At 47.7% G+C, this 8172-nt stretch overlaps 1 non-coding gene across 1 annotated transcript; it reads right to left on the bottom strand.

Annotated features, from left to right (window-relative positions):
• Window positions 1-6886: 6886 nt before the first annotated feature.
• Window positions 6887-6959, bottom strand: TRNAR-CCG (transfer RNA arginine (anticodon CCG)). Its single transcript has one exon. It is a non-coding gene; the product is annotated as a tRNA-Arg (tRNA).
• Window positions 6960-8172: the final 1213 nt, after the last annotated feature.

The raw sequence follows: 8172 nt of genomic DNA, 5'->3' as shown, positions 1-8172 counted from the left end.
GTGTCTTTTCTGCCAGATTCGGAATGTATTTCCCAAATTAGTTGGCAACACCTAACATTCTGTGCACTGCAGCTTTGTCCGTTGGTTGCGACATTTCTTTAAGGGACATGCTCAGTGTGGCATTTGGCCTTATTCCGTCTCGGCTGATGACATCACCCAAAAATTCAACTTCAGTAAGCCCGAACTTGCACTTGCTTGCGTTAAAAGTTAATCCAGCGTTTTTTGCCAGTTGCAATACATTTCGAAGGCGTGTGTCATGTTCTTCTTTAGTGATGCCCCAGACAAGAACGTCATCTACATATACCCGCACCCCCGGAGCCGTGTCAAAATTTCGCTCAAGGTTTTTTGAAAGACTTCAGGAGCCGAGGCGATACCGAAGGGCAGCCTCAGAAAACGGTAGCGACCAAAGGGCGTGCCGAATGTGCAGATTTTTGATGTGGCGTCATCCAAAGGAATTTGGTGGAAACCTGAATTCGCATCGAGGCGGGAAAAATATTGAGCGCCGGCGAGCTCAGCCTCAATGTCTTCACGCTTAGGCATCTGATAGTGCTCACGTTTCAGGCATTCATTGATATGCCTAGGATCAATGCATACACGTAGTGTGCCGTCCTTTTTCCGTACAACAAGCGGGCACACCCAGTCCGTTGGTTCTGTCACTTTCGTGATGATGGCGGCTCGTTCCATGCGGTCCAGCTCCTCCCGCAGCGGTTCTTGTAGTGTCAAGGGTACGCGCCGCGCTGGCTGGACTACAGGTATCGAACCAGTGCGTAATACCATCTGATACTGGCAGGCGACACAGCCTGTTCCTTGGAAGAGTTGAGGAAATTCCTGCAGTATTTCGTCGGCAGCGCTAGCGTTGACTGCATCCACCGACCTCGCGACCAGTCCGAGCGCCTCACTTGCAGATAGTCCGAGTATTGCCTGGTGGCCTTTTTTTACTATAAAGAAGTCGAAACTCCCAGCCCGATTTTTTATGGTGCCTGCTAACGACGCAACACCGAAGTGACTGATGGCGTCACCGCTATAGGACCGCAGAATGGAACTGCTCGGCTTCAAACTTTACATCCCTTTGCACTTCCGATAGACCGAGTAAGGCAGCAAGTTAGCTTGGGAGCCTGTGTCTACTTTCAAGAAGTCATCCTGGCCGGCCACTTTAGCCTTTACGATCCAGTCCGTCGAGCTTCTCACCTTGCAAGTTTTTACATCAAGGATGTCGAAAGTGTTCTGCACGTTGACCACTTCGCTTACTATAGACCCTTTCTAGCAACACGCTGCAAAATGATTGGTGCCACCACATACAAAACACGTCTTACCGAACGCGGGACACCTACTATGTTCGTGCGAGCGGTTGCATTTCATGCATTTAAACGGACGCTTCTTTACCGACGTTTTTCCGCCTGAGCCCATGCCTCGTTCTGCTGGCTAGACAGTTCAGCAGCCTTGCAGATTTGTTCTGTCTTGGCTAGCGTCAGGTCTTTTACTTTGAGGAGCTTCTCCCGCAACTTGGGGTTATGTACACCGAACACAACCTGGTCGCGGATCATTGACTCCGTTAATTCAGCGAAGTTGCAGCTTCGGGACAGCTTTCGCAAGTCGCGCAGGAAGTGCTCAAAGGGCTCCGCTTCGTCCTGGGTTCTTGACCGGAAAATGTACCTCTCATAGACTTCGTTTTGCTGTTCTTCACAGTACTCTTTAAACTTCCGCACGACCGTCTTGTAATCATCCTTGCGTTCCCCCTCCAGAATGGTGAAGTTGTTAAACACCTCAAGTGCATCGTCGCCAGCAACACTCAGCAGCAGCGCAGCCTTGACAACTTCCGACCTTGGTTCTTTCGTAGATGCTGTCGCTTGTAGGAACAGTTCGAACTTCTGGATGAACAGGTTCCAATGCTTCGCGATGTTGTCGGATGAGCCGGAAAGTTGCAGGTGCTCCGGTGGCTTGACTAGCTCCATTGCTCTGAATGGTTACGTTCATCCAGCAGCACCACTTCTGACACCATGTATCGTATGGACGGAATCCAAGAATGAAAAGAACGTTTATTGAGGAAACACGCAGGGTATATGTCGTCGTCGGCATTCACAGGCACGTGTTGCCGTAATCTTCGTGCTGTCAGTCAGTTCAGGCAGATACGTGTTACGCATGCGTAGTCTGCACGATACAAATCTCTCAGAATCCCCAATATCTAATGAGCGCTTCAATGACCATCTGTGGTCATTATCAACCAGAACGGCCTCCTAAACTTCAACACTCCAAAAAATAGTATGTGAAAAGCACTTTTCTAGGGAAACTAACCCAATGAAAACAAGCCGAGACACTACTGTCCACAAGGCGTAAGAAAATATACAGAAAGATAGGGCTCAGACTGTCATTGCTGCTTTCATTGCTTTCTGTCTTAGTGATCTTACATTTTTTAATTCACTGATGTGCTCTCCATCATATAGTTGTCATGGCCGTTTCTCTACAAATGCTTATCAAACAGGGGTCCTTTAGAAATAGATCACATAGTTGAAAATTTTAGTTGAAAGCATACTCTGTTTTGTGTTTCGCTGTTGTTCTCTTTATACTAAGCATCATTAAGCTGAATTGTATTTTGTTCTTAATCTCAGACTTACACAGTGGCTGTTAGCAACCCCTTTGTCATCACCATTCGGCATCTCTACTACAAAGCAGCCTTGTCTACACCCTCTGAAATGTTTGAGCTAGCCGGGTTATCTTGGAAATCTTTTGTAGCTTATAAGCATAGTGCGTTTCACTTCGACGTTCAGGACCGCACAATTTTATCGGAATCTGCCTCTTTGTAACAGCTAGCATCCATGCCAGTTTGGTAGAACATATTTTTGCATGAATTTAATAAAAAAGTACTGCGCAATTAATATTTTTATGCTCACAATGTCCAGTGATGTGCATTCATCTTTAGCAGCTGAGATAATGTTCCTGCAGGCAAATATCAGAAAATCCTACGATAATTGCCAAGCAAATACATGACACTTCTTCACAACCATTTAGAGCATACGCTCTAGCTTTTGGCAGGTTCATTCTCCACGTCAGTTCAGCACACAACTTGCGCAACAGGCCCTTTTTGTATATATGAAGATATTTTATGAGGTTATGGTGGTGTCAAAGCATGACATCAACCATAAGCAGTTAAAATATCCTTTGAAACACTTGAACTGGCTCATTTGCTTTGTACAAGGTTAGTAAAGGCACCAATTTTGAATTTGTCGCATTTGTTTGATAGCACCATAGTAGAAATATATCAAACCTAGTACAGCCTGAAAAAAAAAAAAAAAAAAAAAAAAAACTAATGAAGAAACTCGGAAAACCGCAAGACAATTCTGCCTGTCAGGTGTTATGGTTTCTTCAGAACTTACTTTTTTAAACTGAGTCAGACCTATCAACTGAAGTTTACTGAGAAACAAATGAACAGCAATATCTCTCAAGTCACATGGATAAAAGGACTCATAGCATCGTACAGTGGTGAGCAGCCTTGTCTAGAGTGCGCCGACGGTGCTCTGCAGAGCAAGTCAGCGCCACCTAACGTTGCGCTCTGGGTTTGAGTTATGCTTCCCGCGCGCATGCGCGGCAGAAACAGAGGCATGCCTGCTCATCGCTTCCTTGTCCAGCCAACGCCGTGCGAGTTCGGTTCCTGCCGCCAGGGACGCGCTGCTTGCATTTGTGACGCTGTGACGGCGGTGAGGGCGTCGCCATGCCGCCGTGTTTCACGAGTGTAACAAGACGGCCAGGCAAGCAAGCGCGAGTGATAGCAGATCACCGCGCATTTCTGCACAGGCACCATTCGCTGCGGCCATAATGTCTTTCGGCGTGTATCTGCACTGCGTATTTAGCTAAGGGCGGCAGCGCATTTCGCGTCTTTTCAGACCGCGGCCAACTTGGCTGCCTCTGGGGAGTTTTATGCCGCTGCAAGCGTACCGGAGTAAATGACGCCTCTACGATAGTTTGATTGGCGTCTGTAACACTCTAAACTCAAGTTCGGTTCCTCTAGAATTACAAAAAGAAAAGCACCGGTAGGTGGTTTGCGGAAAGAATGGCACATTTTTTTATATGGTACAAACTGGTGTTGGATACAACCGATAAAATAAACACACACAATCTGAAGTAATTCATGAAAAAGCGAATCAAAAAGAACGTTGCTGGACAACAATATAATAGGAGAAGAAGATATTTATGAAGAAGTGAAACAAAAAAAACAGAAATAGAGGATAAACCAATCAACGCGTGAAAACCTATGCAGTACAGGTGAAGGATGAATGTCGACTCGGATATAACATCCATGAAGGGCTCAGGCGGTGGCATTGTTGCAAAAGTTTCAGGAGTAGGCGAATGTGGCTAAGTGATCACTTTCCGGAATCGCTCCACTCACTATGGTATCGTACCCCCCTGGGCCGCTTTAATAATGGCTATTCTGCCCGGTAAAGAGTCGTAGAGGGGGTCGACAAAGTTGGGCACACCTCGCAGGCGATTCCACTTAGCCTCAATAGCTTTCCACAATTGTTCACCTGTGGCGACACTGAGTCCAGTACTTTTGCTTAGATTTTTTTTTAGGATTCCCCAGACGTCTTCTATTATATTAAGGTCCGGACAGCGCGCTGGTCAATCTAGGGGCATGATGCCCAGCTCGTCCATGAGGTCTCGCACAGCTTTGGTGGTATGAATGGGTGCTCCATCCTGCTGGAAATGAAACAGTCCATCGGGAAATGGCCTGTCGAGAACGTATGGAAGGAGCAGCGTTTCAAGTATCCATGAATAGCTCGACGACGTCTTTCTTCTTTCAATTATGTGTATCGGCCGCAGACCTTGATAAGAAATAGCGCCCCAGACGTGGACTGTTGATCGGCCGCTTGAACGAATACTCCACACGTAGCGTGGATCCCACCTGCAGTGCGAGAAAAATACCGACATCTATTATTGTGCTATCCTGATCAAGTGCTCACAGGCGTGCCTACAGGTGCGAACAGGATACTTTTGCAGCTGACATAAAGAAAGCCGCGAAATATCCTACGGCGAAATTAATTTAGGCAAATTCAGTGAAAACCCAGTACTTTACTGATATGATTTTGCATTTCTGTGCTGCTATTATTACGGTCTTGCCTTCCAAATGGTATCACTCTGTTTATTTCAGAATTTGCTTGAAAGAAAGAAATTCTGAATTTGAGCGCTCCCGCAGCGTCAGATTTAGCGGTGACTTCAACGATAAGAAATTAAGCAACAGGATGACCTAGAAGGCCACACTCCATGTGAATCAGTTGAAAACATGCGGATCGCATTGATTCCAAGTTGCGCAGGAGACAATTGATATTAACAGAATTTCGCATCATTATAGACAGACCTTCCTCAGAGAGGTACAGTATTACAGCAAACATTCCGGATCGCACAAATACAATTTGCTGGACCTGCAACTGTGATAGTTATTTCACCGCTGATGTGTTCAAAGCTGCGGAGAGAAAGACAAAGATCCGCAAGCTACCCGATGTCCATGAGTCCCCGACACTTAGCGGCAGTTCTCTGGACGCCACACGCGCCTTTGTTGGCCCAAGCGGGTGCAAAAGGATGCCTCGTCACTGAACACCACGGCGCGCCAGTTCGAAGGCGACCAGGATTCAACCACTGTGAGGCAAACTCCATCCTTTGGTCCACGTGGCGTTGCTCCAAAAGTGTCTTTTGGGCGGCGATGTAGGAATGTGCTGTTCTTTCTTTAGATCACCTCTCGTCTTTTATTTTTGTTTTACCGTTTCAGAGAAAGAGCACTTGAATATCGAGGCTTACACGTTAAGTGACGCCACTGAAACGATATTGAAGGAGTTATTTTTCTACACTCGTAGCGACATAAACTGCTGCACCCATGTGCACTCCGCGTAGAGGAAGCCAAATTCTCAGATCTGTATGGATGCGAAATGCGGTGTCACTTGTAGCTAGCTGATAACACATCGCGAAGACACGCCATCACACAATATGCCTGAAACGCATGGTGCGTAGTGGTAACGCTCAAACCCTATATATACTGTATACGGACAAGACGAAAATAGACAGCAAACAACCATATAGGCCCAATTCTCGCACTCTTAGCCTGGTCTGCGCCTGGTCTGCGCCTGAAACGCGCGGTCACCCGATATCACTTGCACTTGCTTGCCTAGCCGCCCCGTGATTTGCGCGACACGCTTTGGTTTTCCGGCCGCTGTTACATATCATTCAGCGCGGCCTTGGCGGACTGAAGCGCAAGCACTGAGGCCGAGAACCCACGAGCAGGCACCGCTTTATTTTGGCCGCGCATGCGCACGAGACGCATAGCTCAAACCCAGAGCGCAACGTTAGGTGGCGCTGACTTGCTCCGCAGAGCGCCGTCGGCGCCCTCTAGACAAGGCTGCTCACCACTGTACACCTCTTTAAGGTGCAAGTGTGTTCTTGTTTTTGAGACAAACTGCATACTTAATTTCTTGAAGCCTACACGATTATCTGTCACAGCTATCGGAAAATGACAAAGTGGAAAAAAGGTGTTGGTGCAATTCCACAATTTCAACTATTATGCACAGCAACAAAGATAAAGCGCGATATGGCTCATTCCTCCTCTGCCTAAACCGCATTCAGTTCAATGTCATGTCCACTCCTATCCTTCTGGCAACAGAAACAGGAAGACCGCGGCGTGGTTCAGAAAGCGGACCGGGAGAGTAAAAAAAGGGCGCTGGGCCGGCGATGTAATGCTTAGGGCACTTAACCGGTGGAATATAAGCTAGAGAATGGATGCCAAGGGTGGACAAGCGTAGTCGACGACGTCAGAGAATTAGGCTGCATGATGAAATTAGGAAATTTGCAGGCTTCACTTCGGCAAATTTAGTTACGAGAGTCAAAAAGAAATCCGCAAAAGAAAAAACGTCCGCGACAGGACTCGAACCTGCAATCTCCTGATCCGGAATCAGGCGCCTTATCCATTAGGCCACGCGGACATGCGGCAGTAGACGGCACACGCATATAAGCAGCAATACTACACCAGTGAAAAGAAATTAAAAAGCGAAGATTTTATAAAATTCTGACGTTTTACGTGCCAAACCACAATTTGATTCCGAGGCACGCCGTAGTGGGGTACTGCGGGATTATTTTGGCCATCAGGGGATGTTTAATGTTCCCTCGGAGCGCGTATGCTTTTGCATTTCGACCCCACGAAAGGTGGCCCCCGCGGCTGGAATTTGATCCCCGAGAAAGATGAACATTTGCCCATAATATTGCTACGGGGATGTTGCGAGTATATAAAAACTATATTTACAATATATATACAGGATGAGTCAGAATATCTAAGATGGCTGACCACCAACAACACGCAGCAGCCAGCGTATCCGATCTTCTTCTTCCTCTTTCTTCTCTCATCCTTCCGTAAGAGAACCCCCGGGTGGCGAAGCGCCGTCTCGGCGCATGGCAGGCGAAGAATTGCGAGCGAAGTATGGCTCCAGCCGCGAAACGTGCACGACGTCGACAGACGTCTGACTTGAGGATGCATGAAAGTCTAGCGGCGAAATCTCGTAATTGACATCGGTAATTTGGTGCAGGACTTCATAAGGCGCTGTGTAGCGAGAGAGAAGCTTCTGGAAGAGGCCAACCCGACGATATGGTGACCAGAGGAGCACCCAATCACCTGGGGCTAACTTAACATCGCGATGGCAGCAGTCGTAACTCTCTTTCTGTATATGCTGTGAGGCTAATAAACGAGATTGGGCGACTTGACGTGCCATGCGAGCGCGTTTGATGACTTCACGAGCGTACTCAGTTGCAAAACGTGGCACCAAAGGAGGATGGTGTCAAACGGCAGTGTGGCGTCGCGACCATACAAGAGATAAAAGGGTGAATATTCTGCGGTGTCATGTCGCGACGAGTTATACGCGAACGTCACGTAAGCCAGCGTGGTGTCCCAGTCGCGGTGATCGTTGGAGACGTACATCGGCAGCATTTCTGTTATTGTTCGGTTGAGACGTTCCGTAAGACCGTTTGTGTGTGAGTGGTAGGCGGTGGACAGCTTGGTGCTCAGTGGCACAACCGCGGAGAAGGTCGTCCACAACTCGAGACAAGAACGAGCGGCCGCGGTCTGTAAGTAACTGTCGAGGTACACCGTGACGCTTGGAGAATGACGTCGTGAAGGAGAAAATCGGCGACATCAGTTGCGCAACT

Source organism: Dermacentor andersoni, chromosome 1 (assembly GCF_023375885.2).
Source record: "Dermacentor andersoni chromosome 1, qqDerAnde1_hic_scaffold, whole genome shotgun sequence".
In the NCBI taxonomy this organism is placed as follows: domain Eukaryota; kingdom Metazoa; phylum Arthropoda; class Arachnida; order Ixodida; family Ixodidae; genus Dermacentor; species Dermacentor andersoni.
The sequence above is the reverse complement of the archived record's forward strand: the minus strand, read 5'-3'. Positions and strand labels throughout refer to the sequence as shown.